At 42.5% G+C, this 15,485-nt stretch overlaps 1 protein-coding gene across 8 annotated transcripts in view; it reads left to right on the forward strand.

Moving 5' to 3' along the window:
- Nucleotides 1–15,485, forward strand: part of LOC119178493 (calcitonin gene-related peptide type 1 receptor) — a 210,027-nt gene that overhangs the window by 42,350 nt on the left and 152,192 nt on the right. For 5 of the 8 annotated variants that reach the window (XM_075884998.1, XM_075884993.1, XM_075885085.1 and 2 more), the window contains exon 1: nucleotides 7,337–7,784. The exons of the other annotated variants lie outside the window; for them this stretch is intronic. The gene's annotated coding sequence lies outside the window, so the exon portion shown is untranslated. Of the gene's footprint in view, nucleotides 1–7,336; nucleotides 7,785–15,485 lie in introns of those variants that run through there. 8 annotated transcript variants of the gene reach the window in all.

Consider the following 15,485-nt stretch of genomic DNA (forward strand, 5'->3'; position numbering starts at 1 on the left):
CACTCGTAAAAGAAAGAGAGCGCAAGGAGCCCGTTAGGTGTTCGGGTTGTAGCATACTCTCGTCTCATGTACCTTACTGAACCACAGGCAAATGCGGGTAAGATAGACAGATGCGCATGAAAACGGTTGAGTTAATGCACTGGGCATTTCAAGACCTTAATAATTCAAATTGCGATATGCAAAGAAAAAGGAAAATATGCATAACAGCCGGAAGTGGCAGTGCCCATATCTCGAACGTGATATCACTTGAACCGTTCCGGGGAGTGGGGCAGAATATCAAGAATTGAACGAGGAGAACGCGCACCTGTCCAGCTGTTGCGTTGCGCTCTCGAAAGACCGAGGCTGCTCATGTTGATAGCATTTCTTGGTAACGTGAAACGGTACGCAGACCAGTGAGTTCTAAACAGGTATAAGGAAGTGCGAGAAGTTGATGATTATGTAGGCGCCCTTAGACACAATTGGAAAGCTTTTTAATTCGTATATACTCTCTAAGTTTAAAAAAGTGGGGGGGGACAAGGAGAATATTATGAAGAAAACGTAGAGCCAATCAACTCTGCTGCTGTGGACACCAATACTGAAGATAAGCGAACGTTTCTTACGAGACCACATCAAAATGTTGGGTTATCAGAGGCAGTACTATCGAGTATAGAGAGACCTGGGAGCACAATTGTTCGCTTTATTTCTCAGTGTTTTCCTGTTTTTTTTTTTTTGTTCAATATGTCTTCTTTGTATGCCGGTACTTTCTCTTATGAAATCGTGCAATAACTGCCGTAAAAGCTAACGCTTTTTTTCATTTTTTTAGTTCTTTCGTATATAACCAATCGCAATAGCATGTTATCATGGATCGGTTCTCTAGCTTCATAAACTTTTCGTACAGAAAAGTCCGACTGCGTTCTGCTAGAAGGGGAGCGTGTTGCTCGGAGCAAAATGCGCTCTGCGCCCGATTTCTCTTGCATCGTCTTTCTTCCTTTTTTTGTCTATTTTCACCATTCAGCTCTCACCGGGTCCAACATTACATCTTCTCTTTTGTTTTGATATTCACTTTTTTTTCTTTTTTTCACTGCTCTAGCTCTTGCTCGCTCAAATAAAAACTAAATAAAAAAACAAGGCAAGACCTGGAAACAGATTGGGACGCTCTCTTTTACAGCCGAATTTTGAGTGTAGTCTCCGCACACTCCTGGACAGGGTGCCCAAAACGAAAACATCAGCGCTGGTTGGTTCACTAAAGTGCACGGGCGGTGCAAGAAATGTAAATAATAATAGTAATAACGATAAAAAGCGTGCAACGGTTCTCGGTCGCCTTTCCCCTGAATTTTCGCCCCAAGCTGTGATCGTTCGGAGAAAAATGACAGAAGCAAGTTCTCCAGAAGTTTTCTGGGCAATGCTGTTCAACAAACGCGCAGTTCGTGAGTAAAATATAAAAGACAGATGATAACCATAAAAAACAACCTCGCACAATGCGTAATGCTCCTTGCGCGAGGCGAGTTTGCGAAGTCTGGAATGCCCGTGCCTTCTGTAATTTTTGCTTGAAGATAGACAGGTCTTCTGAGGCATGCCTGAGCCTCGCAGACATGCGCTACGTATTCTGTTCTACGGCGTTTCGTTGCTGGTGTGTGAATAGTTAAATTACGAAAGGCTCCGATGTTTAACAGGCCAGAAAGTACGTTAGCATGCGTTTTTAAAGAGGGAATTTGCTGGTGGCAGTTGGATCACATTCAATTCTTCGTCCTGATTTGGATGTGCATTTCTAACAGCGCCTTTGTACTTCTTGCTTTTTTTACAAACAACTTTAATAATAATTGTTGAGCTTCAGCGTCCCAAAGCCATGATATGATTAAGAAGGACACCGTAGCGGAAGATTCCAGAAATATAGGCCATCTAGGGTTCCTAACGTGCACTTATGTTCACCTCCATCGAAAAAGCGACAGCTGTCACCGGGGGTTCCATGCCGCGAACTTCAAGTCAGCTGTCAAGCACCATAGCTGTCGTACTATTGTGGCAGTTACAATTTTTTTTCACCCGATACGCTTCAGTAATGAAAAATTTCGCCAAGGTACTTCCTCCTATTATGTAGGGTTGAACACTTTGACTTGTGCTTCGGTAACTTTTGTACAATATTTTAATCTTCACTTTCATACCTAGAATTCTAAAGGTCGTTAATGTGGATAGCTTCAACAGTTCCACTTCGCCTTGCTGCTTTACGGCGACAGCAGTTAATTGTTTGCGAAATCACGTGCTTTTAACGTGATGGCGTTAGCTCCTCTCGGAAGCTACAGCCGTTGGTGTTTCTGGCTATGGGCGAAACTCCATCGCTGTGTGTGAGCAAGAAGTCCCCATACATGCAAAGGATGAAAAATTGGGTATTCGAGGCGGAATAAACTGGCATTCTGCACGGAAGTCAGTTTTCTGATGTGCGCCCGAGAAATGTCTAGTGCCCCGGTGTAATGTGTGCGCTCGAAGATGACGAAGAAACTGGGGCATGGGCAGAAATGTGCGCAAGTGCCGTGATTCCGAATTTCTTTATGATGAACAGAAAAAAAAGAATTGGAGATTTATTTATTATTTATTAATAGAATACTCTGGACAAAAAGTCCAAGCAGGGTGAGCATACATGAAACACACTAAATAACAGAACGAAACAAGGTTGCAAAGCGTTTTTTACACAATTTCCTTGCATATAAGACACAGGGGTCATGAATTTTTAAAAAAAGTAACAATTGAACAACAGATCACACAGAGCAGGGGTGTTCGGCGCAGTCGGGTGATCGGGCCCGACTGTCGAAGCTCTGAGACACGTCGACTAGTCGGAGCTGCAGGCTTCAGGTGGCCGCTGACATCCTCTGACGCTTCGGTTCGGCATCGACAGCTTTGTGAAGCTGTCGCCGACCTCTTCGAAGCGAGTCCTTGACGCTCGTGTTTTCGCATCGCCCAGCGTGTCTAACTATCCGAAGGGTGAGCCTCCATCCGCCGAGAAGGATAATCGTAAGGACTATTTGCTTCTCAAAAGCTTTTCTAGTTAGCTCTTTTCATTTTCTGAGCTGACTATGTTTTTTGTGTACGTGTGTGTGTTCGTTTTGTCTTGTTTTCATAAAGTGTTGCTCCTAAATCTGCAAGCAGTCTCGTCGTTTGTTTGTCCCAGACATTACATCAGAATAACAAAGCAAAGTGACCCTTCTTTCTTACAACCATGGAAGCGCGGCATTACTTGAACTACGTCGCAATGAAACCATCTGCAGGCGTTATGTATTCTTACGAGTCGCTTAACGAACGCAATATTCCCTGTAAGAAACACACAGAATAACAACAGGCGTGGCTCTTGAGGAATAGCGCAATGAGTGGTTGGTTTAGAAATCCTCCCATTGTATTTCTCACTCAATCGAAGACCAATGGGTAGATAAAGGATAATGAAGATGTTTTTCAGTACGTAAGCTCTCAATGACCTCTTTAGAGTTGCGCTTAGATGGTAAATTGGAGTCAGAAGACACATGACCGGGGGTGACCGGTGACGGATTGTGATTGCTTCAACAGTTCTCCCGTTTGCTTAAAAGTTCACTGTTAATATCATTTGTACACGTTAAATGCCATAACAGCTCCCTAACCAGCATACACATAAAGTATCAAAGCTGGCACTACAATACGCTATGGCTTAAAACAGCGAATCTGAATGATTCTAAAGTATCATTTGCTTGCTTCTAAGTTGTTTTTATTCGCCCTTTCCAGATTAGATAGCGCCACCACGCGGAATTTTTCGAAAGATGGAAGACAGGGATGGTAGGCTGGTGAAGGCGCGTCGTAGTCGTGCTGTGCCATGGCAAAAAACGGGGTACGAGCTAAAAGCAATCGCATGTGTAGCAATTTTATCCTCTAAATCAACCCTGTGTCACTGCATCCGTGTCACTCGACTACTTTGAACGATCGTTTTGCAGCTGAGCCGGGGCGAGAAACCATACATCTCGCCATAAACACGCGTGATGCGCTTTCTTTACACCAACGCTACCGCTGTTCGCTCTAAACTCTCGTATATGTACAGAGTTTGCGAAGCATGGCAAGCAATAAACGATACCTCTCCCTCGACAATACATCTCTGTGTTTAGCGCTTAGAGATACCAGAGGCCCGAAAGTCGCCTTATTCTCGAGACGTGCATGCTTTCGAGTAGCTTCCATCACTGCTCGACCCATGCACCATATTGAAAGGCTCTCCACGCCACCTACAAATGCTGGAAAGTGCGAATAGCTTATCTATAGGTGATGTACATTGTAGGTTACTTCTAGTTCGTTGAAAGGCTTCAGCTAGCTCATGATACGTTGTTTTTACGTTGAGTCCCCACGCCGAGGTTCAAGTTAAAGCGCGCACAGTCGCAGGCACGTGGTGGTTCTCGAAACTGCAGAGGCAGAAACTCGCGCTGAAACTAAGCGCTCGCACCTCTCAGGTCTACCGACACGCCGTCGTTGACATAGCCGTTCCATCGCTTCGAGTTTTTCCCGCAGCCATCGTTGAATTTCTCTTTCCCTGGTATTATCTCGTTTTACGTATTCAGAATGTTCGGCGGGTCGCCATCGCCTTGAAGCTATATGTTGGGCGAATTGCTGCCTTGCTAATTTTAGGTGGAACAGTAGCAAGTAACGGGAATCACGCACTGTTTGTAGTACACACCCATTTATGTTAATGGCAGTTTTTTGGATTGGCTCAGAAGGAAGTATTTGCGAACGCTCTTGCAAGAATTCCAAGGTCTGCTTCGCTCTTGGGAGAAAAGTGAGGGTACTACGCCGGAATGCTTAAAAAGGTGAGCGCTAAACAAATGTGTACAATACACGTACTCGAGGCATGTAACCTGGTTTAATGACAGGTTAATTAACCACATTGCACACATGTTGTGAAAACCACATAGGAAGCGTTAGAGCAGCTTAAAACGGCTAGTCTCGTTCTTTACCACACAATGAACATATGTAGTTAATTTAGGCGGATTCTACTTACCTGTCAGGGTTACAAGTTTATTGTAGAGAAAGCAGAATGCGTTAATACTTAAAGTCCTGCTTAGACTGAACACTATAGCGTATTCATCATCGATGAAAGAAAACACACACACAAAGAGGAAAACAAAAACACTGAGCGACTATCACTCGATTATCAGCTTCCTCGTAATAGCTTGCTTAGGCCTGCAGCGTTATTCAGTTTTGGCTTAGAAAAAGACCATACTTTGAGCATAACTAAGTACACAAATGTCTTTTAAAGATCAGCGAGCACCATTCAGAATTCAGGGATTTGGCTCAGAATTCGTTTGTGGGCAACCTTAACTTCAAAGCAAAAGGGTTGTAGGCAAAAATTTAGCCTTACGGACACTGTGAAGTACAGGTCTCAGGCCTGGCCGACCACCCGACTTTGACCGCCGGCTTCGTGGACCACACCACCGTTGTCTATTAGACTTCATACATGAAGAAAACTTGTATGTGTATTTTTCAAAAATTACTATGCCTAGAGGCAGACTTTCAAAATGAAGAAAGTACACTTGTATAGAGAAAGATTAACTATTACTTCATCACCTGTTTTTGCAGGCTTTGTTGAGGCGTTAGCACTTTCATCACTGCGTATAATAAAAAAGAACAGAATTTGTATTTAAAACCACAACACCAAACAGACAATTCATTTTATCTTTCGCGAAAACAACGTACACAACTTCAAACCCGCATATTATTATTATTATTCTCAAAAGCGTATAGAATGTAATAGCAACGTTTCAAACAAACACTTGACATATGGTTGGATTGTCAATCATGTAGTGTCACAAGTTTTTTTGTCTGAGACTAAATTGACTATGTAGGCGCTTAACCAATATTTCGTAAATAAATTATTTCTCAAAAACTCCATGACTTATTTTACTACTAAACTACTTTTCGCTTCATACTGTCGCCTAAAGTGGCCAAAATTTTATACCGAGCCGTGTTGAAAACACCGTCAACGTGAAACATGCATACAAAAGGGCGAATCGCATTGGCAGGCTTTATTATGTCTTCGTTTGCTAGCACGTCGTTAGCGTAAACGAAACGGGCGTAAGAAAACACAATTTCAATTGTGATTAGGTGGCATGGTACACACCGACAAAGCCGGATGGATCAGAGTTTGAGCGCGTTGTGAATACTGGCGTCACAAGCATTGATATTTCGAATGCTTGCGATAGCGCCTCAGTAACACACAGAAACAGAAATATCCAGGTGAGATGCCTGCAGGCTATTCGCCATGCCAACGGGCTATAATAGGTCATGTGCCGTGCAATCCAAGATGGCTGCGGGAGGATGGTCAACCCGTGAACTCGCGTAGGAAAGGGTAGGACGCACGAACTTACGCACTGTGCCAATTTGATCAATTTCGGTAGCATACATGATGTCAGAGACAATTAATTCTCAAACAGAATACTGATATCCCATCTTGCAAATCGATCATTCACCAGGTTGTATTGTTATTACTTCCCAAACTTGAGCAGAAAAAAAAACTTTTCTGCAACGAAATTGGAAAAGGAAAATAGAATGAGGACTATTTAAATTTAATTAAGAAGTCAGAACAACGACTAGAGTGTGAGTTTTTTTTTTCATCCACTATAAATATTTCAATTTATGACAAAGTTGCTACGCTACAGTTAGATAACATATACTGTTTCCTGTATCCGACAGCTTTCCTAGGCGTCATTGTCTGTCCGAGTCATTTATTTGTGGTTGGCGATGAAGTGGAGACGTGCACTACGGGGATTTGAAAAAATGGCAAGTTATACATGCAACCATACGCACAAGATGTTGGTTTGGAAGATAATTTATCCGAAAATATGGAAGTTTAGAGCGATTCGCTACAAGCTTGTGCCTCTATATCTTGAACGCACAGTTTTTATTCAATATTCGAAGAAATAGTTCTCGAGAAATATATGTGAGTGAAGGCAGGAAAGAAAAGAAACTAGACAAGAAGAGCGTCTGAGACAACGTGCATACAAATTACAAATGCACTACACGTCGCTCCGATTCCTACGGCATCTGGAAGAGCAATGCGCCAGAGCTACTTGTCATAAGGTTTATTTTAAGCAATAGAATTCTCCATTAATGACCGGTTTCGTACTCCACTAGCTCTGGGACAAGCAGGCCGGACGTTACGTCAAAAGAGAAAGCGCGGCGATTTCTATTTCCTCTTCTGCTCCGCCGGTGGCCCGAGGCTTCGAAGCAGTGGAGCAGTCGTGTCGCTACCGTAGCATCGTGCTATTCGAGGAGGAGCCGAGACCCTCTCCACTTATCGAACTCTCGCTGTTCGTCGGCGGCCGAGTAAAACGGTTAGTTCGTTGTGGTTCGGAATCCGAGTTTCACGTGTGCTCGGCGCAACACTGCAACACTCTGCGATTTTGCTCAACTTCCCAAAGGATCTGCCTGCGTCGTATTTTAATGCCATGACGATGCGTACGATGAGTATAGCTGAACGTTGGACACACACACGGTGCTTTCGCCTCTGACGGAATATGCACATAGAGCAATCTCTGAGTGTCCGTGAAAATGTCCATTCGTGCACTACGTAGGCAGAACAGGCTCCATTCACTGAACCTGCGGCTGTGACGCGGATCTTACGTATCTTGTTGTTTCCTGAGCTTCGAGTACTTCACCCATTCCTCCAAACAATGAGTTGGTGTTTTGCCGCTCCGCTGCGCTGACTTGGTGAAAGATATTCAGTGGACGTTATCTATGTGCCACTGCAGTCTACGTGATCGCCTCATCGGGGGAGCCTGACGGTTTTCGCAAAGAACCATTCCGAGACTGTGAGTAACATTTTTTGCCCTTATACTCTCAACTTTTCGGCTATCCTACCGTTAATCGCCAAGTCACTTTGTTAGCACCCCATCTACCCATAGGCGTATCAGCGAAGGGAGCCCCCCCCCCCCCTCCCTCCCGCGTTTTTTCGACAATACTCACTGTTGGCTGCACGCTGGCGAAACCAACAACTAAGGTGAAATTTTTTTTTACCACAGTAGTTACTCAATTATATTGTTACGAGGAATTCTTATGATATGATTTTCGAGCAATATCTTCTGTGCCAACAATTTTCCTTGTAGGTTAATTGCGGTGCGGGCCGTCTATGCGACGTTTTCGCGTATTGCAGAGCAGCCTCGCTGAACAGAGGCCCTACAGCATGACATCACTTGTTCATGCTTTTATTTTGCTGTAAGTGGCCGATGAAGTTACGGATAGGAACGAGTTTACTTTCTACAGACCGGTCATTTGCTGGTTCAGGAAAATAATTTTCTGTCATCGAAGCTGCTCTATCAATTTTGGTGTGAGCCGATCATTGTGACGAATGTTTTTATTTTTTTTATTTTTTGCGTTTTCTAGAAGCACCGAAAGTGTTTCCACTTTAGTCTCCGATAAACCTGATTAGCCTTGCCTATGGTAACTTGGGGCGATGGCGGTAGCTTGCCGAGTGGCGATGAATAAAGCAGTGAACTCGAGCACAGCGGCAAGCTCAGCTATTAAGCTTGTCCCGCAAATTGACCCACCAGAGCAATGAGAAGGTGAAAGACCATAATTTTTAGCATGGAGGATCGATCAAGAGTGGGGCTAGTTGGTTTTCATTCAACATGAATTGTCCTTTACAGCTGAAAATACAACTTGGGCAGCAAAGAATCACACAAGTGCACCGCTGCTTAGTTATCTCCCTTCCTTTCTCTATCAGCAAGGATGAGCTCACAGAGAGGTATACACACACAAACTTTTAAACGCTTTTATGCTGCAAGTGAACATATTTTATTATACTCATACCAATCCATCTCGCCAGCTGCTATAAGTATAGCCGCTGCTAATGCGACCGGCGGCTTACCTACTTGAATTGCATTTAGGAGGAGATGCCTTTCAGCAAATCTATAATTGTTAGGTATTGTTCAGCACTTGTATCACTGTTTATTCTGCATATACTCTAATAAACACCACATAAAGTTCAGAAATTTGTGACTTCATGTACCAAGCAAGCAATTTTACGGCACGCAGAAAATTGTAAATGCCTTAGCACCAATGACAAACAATATGCCGCAATGAAAATAGTTCACTCTAAATTTTTTACCTGGCCGTGCATAAGTGGTAACTACGCGATGGATCATTTTCAGGTAATATGTTGCATCGTGTAACTAGCTGGTGCTGTGTGCATAAGCCAGTACGTTTTGAACATTCACGTAAAACAAAGGACCATTTCAAAAGAAAGCAACGAGATACAGTTGAACGTTATGATCTCCCATAGTTTCTTTTTTTTTTCAAACAAACATTTTTTACACCGTTTATATTCGCATATTTACGCAGCTGCCTGGGACCCCTTAAGAAAAGTTTGTACAAATACGATGAGTGTAAACAGTGTACTTGGCCCGGTGAGGCAAGCGCGTGTCACTGCGCTACTCTTGGTTTCGATGGACACCATGAGTGAGTCTGATGGATGGATGAATGAATTGATATGGCTGTGACCTTTGGATCGGGCGGGGGCTAACGCCACCTAGCCGTAATACTTGGTGAACAAAAACTTGATTTTTCTTTTTCTTTCCCCCTTTCAATAGGGAAGTGAAAGGCTGGTATTTGCAGTGAAAAATTTAATTTTCGCTCGTGCCTTGATTGTAGCCACAAATCAGATAACCTCCTTCTAGTTATTTCTATCCGCTTAATGTCTACGTTGCCCTCCCTGTTCCTAACCCCAGTGCTTTGAAAAACTCTGACCCACGGGCTAAGGCCGCCCTCGCGGCGAGTCAGTGCACTGAAAAAATGGCACTTGTATTAAAAACGCACTGAATCAGACTGACGCGTGGCAAGTGCGAATCGCTGAGGGCAAAGTAATGATGAACTACTTCGAGTCCACTGTAGCCCTCATGTGTATGAGCTGGCTCTGTGTATATATATATATATATATATATATATATATATATATATATATATATATATATATATATATATATATATATATATATATATATATATATATATATATATATATATATATATACACTCCGGCGAACAAGTGATGTAGGTTCACCCCCCCCCCACCCCCCGCATTTGCGAAGAGTTGGTAGGCCACTGCAACTACCCCCGTCTTCCTCGCATGAATGCAAGTGAACCGGTCATTATCACTGTTATAATAAAGGGAAACATTACTACTATTATTATTATTATTATTTTATTTCACGTAACTGCGGAAAAGTCCTACGGGTGTTCATGGGCACGCAAAATGAATGATTGATTTATTGATTATCAGCACGCAAGCTTCTCTACACTGTGAATTCACACAAACTGAACCAACGCTTATTTGGACGAGGCTCAGCAACATTACTGAGAAATCACACTGTTCTTCAGTTTTTCTGCAGTCTAGATACAGCCATAAGTTGCGCATACAGTCTTTATAAAGGTGTCTTGCAGCATTATTTTGTTCCACTCTCTTTTACCACAAATAAATGTCGCGAGACTGTTCTTACTTTTGACTTGACATGACTAGACGGAAATCTTATCCTGGAACAATACCTAATAAAGATTGCTCCCATGGCGAAATCGTTCGCTTAAAGCTCACTCAACTAAAATATGCTCTGGCGTTCACAACTTTCGGACTTGATTCAATTCGAGGTATTTTTTTTGTTGTTGATAGCAATGAGGAAGTGGGCGAAAAAATTATATTCAAGTGTGAAAGGTCACCTAGCCTTTTCACAGCTCGTCAACTTTTTCTGCCTAATCATTACATCTCACAGTGAAGTAGTGCACTTTGGATGAAGAGAGAGCAGACAAGACGGACACGACACTCGTATCAATCGCGTCTTGTCACCTCTGTATTCGCCCGAAGTGCGCTACTTCACCGTACGGTATAATGATCATTCACTAACTCGCCCAGCTATCAACCTTTTAGAACTCTTCTTTACCTGATTACCTGCATTTTATCAAAGTTTTGTGTACCTTGAAATGTTCTCAAAGGAAACGTAGTCATCGGTTTTGGAGTGAATACTGCTTGCACCAATGTCTTTTTTATTTAGCTACTTCTCTCCTACACGATTAAGGTACCAACATAGTACCACTTTAAAAGAAAGCTGCTTGTTCAATTTACGGTCTGTGCGGTAATATTAGGTGAATAATTAGAATACAGGAACTATCTCTCTCAAGGAACTAACAGTCTACGATGAAACGCCCATGCACAATAATATTATTCCCAGTTGTACACGACAAATACACCCCGTAATATGTAAAGGCAGCAAAAGTGTTTCTTCTGTTACAACACCCGGAGAGAAATACAAATTCCTGAAGATACATTTCAACGCATTAATTAGGTATATACGTTGGGCTAGCTTGAGAGTCACCTGATAAGACGACAAAAAAGCAAAGCGGAGCGTTTACAGTATTTCTCTGAGAGCAACACCTTATTGAGTAACCAATCAATGGTCTTCTCATTGTTCTGTGTCATTTTCTGTTGTGGCCATGAAATAGACACATTCGTGTTCTGTTTATCTGCTTTTTTACGAAAGCTGTATGCAACAGCTTCTTGTATTTTTCATACGCCATTTCTAATTAGCATAGAAACCCGCAGTATAGTGACAGCCATTTGTTATCTGCTTAACAGATAGAGTGTTTACTATAGAATTATGAAATATATTATGTGCCTACTGAATCCTAAGTACTAAATGCTGTTTTTTTATAGAATTATGAAATATAGTATGTGCCTACTGAATCCTAAGTAGTAAATGCTGTTTTTTTATATTTGGCAAAGTGTGCTGTTATGTGCTTCTTATAAACGCCCACATAAAAAGAGGCAGAAAAGTTCAAACAAGTTCAATATATTAGCGACAGTGGTTCACACGAGGTTAAAACCCGTGATTCGGCGTCTTCCAGTGATTCAAGTATTTTAACACGTGTAAAAAGAATCGCAGGACCTGCAACTTGAAATTGAACTATCAACAGTTTATTTCGCATCTATACATGATACAAATAACAAGAAAACAGACAACAAACTATATAACGGCTTGACGAGGTCTGGATACCTTTTTCTGGGCAACAAACAGTACACTGGCAAAAAAAAGCACAATACATAAATAGGTCAATGTGCAGGGGAAAAAAAAGAGGACTACGTGCGTAAAAACATGACTGAATACAAATTAATATAAAGAAACGTGTTTGTGCAGCTTTTATGAAAAATGAAAAAAAATGATAAAGTAGAGATAATAAAAATACTCTAATGTCTAAAACAACGAACTGATCAGAAATTTCAAAATCATCGCTACACCCCTTAAACATAGTAAACAAAGGCTATCCATAATAAACATACAAGCATAATAAATGTTTACTCATGAATAAGCAAGTTTAAGCACACATCGTGGCTACTTTACACATAAAATGCGTGGTCATTGAAAACAACGAGATGCATGATAAAGATATCCACATCCTTAGAGAGTGAAAATATGGCACTAAGTGAAGAGAGTTAAGTAAAGATAGTATGACATGCCCTATAATTTGTTTTCCATAGAGTGCCCCAAGTTTTCATAATTTCTCTCCGGCATAACCAAAGCTGCTACCCGTGCACTCTCAATATGCTAAGGAATGTTTTGTTGATAGCGTCACGCCAGCCGTTTACATTCTACACGATGCTAGGCCAGTTACCGCCCTAAGCTCTCTACGCAGCCACCTGGTGATTAAAATCTCTGAAAAGCTGGCGCTTCCACAAATAACACTTGGCGCCTTGCCTTCAGCGAAGAAAAAAGAAAGCAAAACAAAATAAATCCTCTGCTTCACTGGACTCGCGCGTCTTCTTGTTAGTTCAAGGGATAATCTCACGCTGCAAGTATCGTTACCCTTGAAACGAGTGTTACTTCGCCAAAAGGATTAAAGCGGCAAGACCTGTTTTGTAAAAAAATATATATATATACATTAGCCACTTTCCTTTAAAGGCTCTCCTAGGCACACTGCGATCACCATTTAATGCCCGTATCCTCTGTATGCGTATAACAGTAACTTGCTTGTCCAGGAGAAAAAGTTATGAACGAGATGTCCCCATCAACTTGTTCATCAGAAGCAGGTACATGCTTAAACACGGCATTTACTAGACTTCCCATGTGCAGCCGAGTGACTAAGAATTTGGTTTTAAGACCACATCGTTTTCTAGGTATCTTAATCAGGGAGGAACTCAGCAGATTTTTCATCTACATGGCCATGATGAAATAGGGCAAGAACAAAATACACAGCCACATCACAAGCGCTTGTGATGTAGTTGTGTGCTTCCTCATGTCCTGCGTTGCTGTCGCTGCGTTTTCGCACAAATATGAACTCAGCCACACTAATGGTTTTATTTAAATACTTCAAGGGGTGAAAGGGCGAACTCGAAAGGGAGTTTTAATCTTAGTTACAACATCGGAAGAACCACTGGTGGCATGTGACTGCCTAATATCGTTTATCTCTTTAGTGTCGTGTATTTTGATTCGTTACAATTGACATATCAAGGCAGGAAGTACCCAAAATGCTACTTCATTTTGTTCGGCACTATTCAAACACTAAATACACAAGAAATAAAACGCGAACAGGAATGATAACACATGAAAGATTCTTAATGAAGCAGCGCAGAGACGAATCACAAAAAAGGTCTGAACAACACGGGCGCTGTCTGAGCCTACTTACTAGCCATGAATCCAACTCACTAGCTATGAATCTTATTAATGCAAATTCTTATTCTTCAGTGGTGTAGGTAAAGCTAGAGCCCTCTGCAGTACCCGACCACCGTAATCCGCCTTTTACGTGTGTGTGTGTGTGTGTGTGTGTGCGTGTGCGTGTGTGTGTGTGTGTGTGTGTGTGTGTGTGTGTGTGTGCGTGCGTGCGTGTGTGTGTGTGTGTGTGTGTGTGTGTGTGTGTGTGTGTGTGTGTGTGTGTGTGTGTGTGTGTGTGTGTGTGTGTGACGCCCTCTTGTGGACACTTTCATAAACAAATCGTGGAGTACCGCGGCGAGCGAGCTTCTGCCCCTGTGACCCATCGCTTCGATCCCGGCACGCTCTTGCTACACGCCCACTGCGTTGACAGCTGTAAGACAATGGTGAAATAAGCCTTTGATTTGTTTCATCTCACTTTGGGACTAAAGCAGCAGGTACGTTTTGTCGATATTAGCGAGATATGCTGCTCGCGTAGACGCACCTGCTAAGCCTAACGTGCCGAGGCAGTGTTCGCACTGCGTTGTCAGACCAAGAACGCTGCACCTTCGAATATCAGACGTGCAACCTCGCACAACATTCTGTGCGCTTTGGGTCTTTCTTTGGTAGAACCAAAAAAGAGAGAAAAAGAACTTTGCAGCGAGAGACGCGAAGCAAGGTGTTGACGAAGAAACAAGCATACGAGGGCCGCGAACAGTGTCGGAGAGAAACAGCCACAAAGTGAAGTTATCCGCGGCATAAAATTCTACCGAGCTTCAGCAGAGCAACAAACTCACGCTTTTTCAAGTTCCCGGTGCAGTTGCTTGCTTAATAGCTTTGCGCATTTTTAAGGTAATGAACTGGTCATAAGAACTACAATTCGTAGAGCAGACGACACAGTGCGAAGGGATACATGTAGAGGGGTGAAGCGCCCTTTCTGTGGCTGAGGGGCTTGTAGCCTCCACAGTGCTGAGAGGAAATTCTGAAGCAGAGTATATTTGCTGGCACCACATTAACAGAACCATATTTAGGCATTAATTCAATGGTTGTGCCGCCCGCACCACTAAAATCACCGATGCCAAAGCGAAAATTCAGGCGGCGTCTGTGACAGTGCCCCACAGATCGTGTCCTAGAGCCACCGCCAAAGGGCTTCGTATGCACTATAGAGGCATGCAAAAGGCGAATTCTCACCAGTTTGTTTCTCTACATACGGTACCAAGAAGTCTGAAACTAGCATGAAATTACTGGGGTTTTTTCTGTAAAAAAATGGCATGCCACAGACCACAAGTTTCCGCATATAATCTTTCAGACTATTAAGTTGTGGCTCTTCAGCCCTTAAATAGAATTTTCTCACTTCTTCATTTTCATTGTTTAGGTTTGTTAGAGCATTAGTTGTTTCCCGTGGTTATCACAAGACTTCCTCAGCTGAATTCCCCTCCTATTGTCCCGAGTGAAACACGAAATGCCTCAATTCGCCTTTCATTCGTAATTCATTATTCCTGCGAGAGAACGTGATTCCGATAACTTTCTCGCTAGGTACGTGGCCGTCGAGGCTCCTATTCAGGTTTCGGAGCCATTCTGAAGGTCAGCTTATGGGAAATATTTCAGATATGTCTGACGGAACAGAGGTATTTTGGAGCATTCACTGAGAAGTTTTGCAGAAGCTTGGTGTCTGTGTACACCGTGCCATCGGGTTCCTGGTACACTGATAGTACATTGAAGCGAAAATTCTTGAAATATACAGGCCATGCAGTAATGCAAAAAAAAATGTGGAAAGATACGGCGTTCCATGGTGCATTCAGCAACACACAATAATGAATGGAAATGAGAAGTTATTATACGTAA

The sequence above is a fragment of the Rhipicephalus microplus genome, chromosome 1 (genome assembly GCF_043290135.1).
Source record: "Rhipicephalus microplus isolate Deutch F79 chromosome 1, USDA_Rmic, whole genome shotgun sequence".
Taxonomy (NCBI): domain Eukaryota; kingdom Metazoa; phylum Arthropoda; class Arachnida; order Ixodida; family Ixodidae; genus Rhipicephalus; species Rhipicephalus microplus.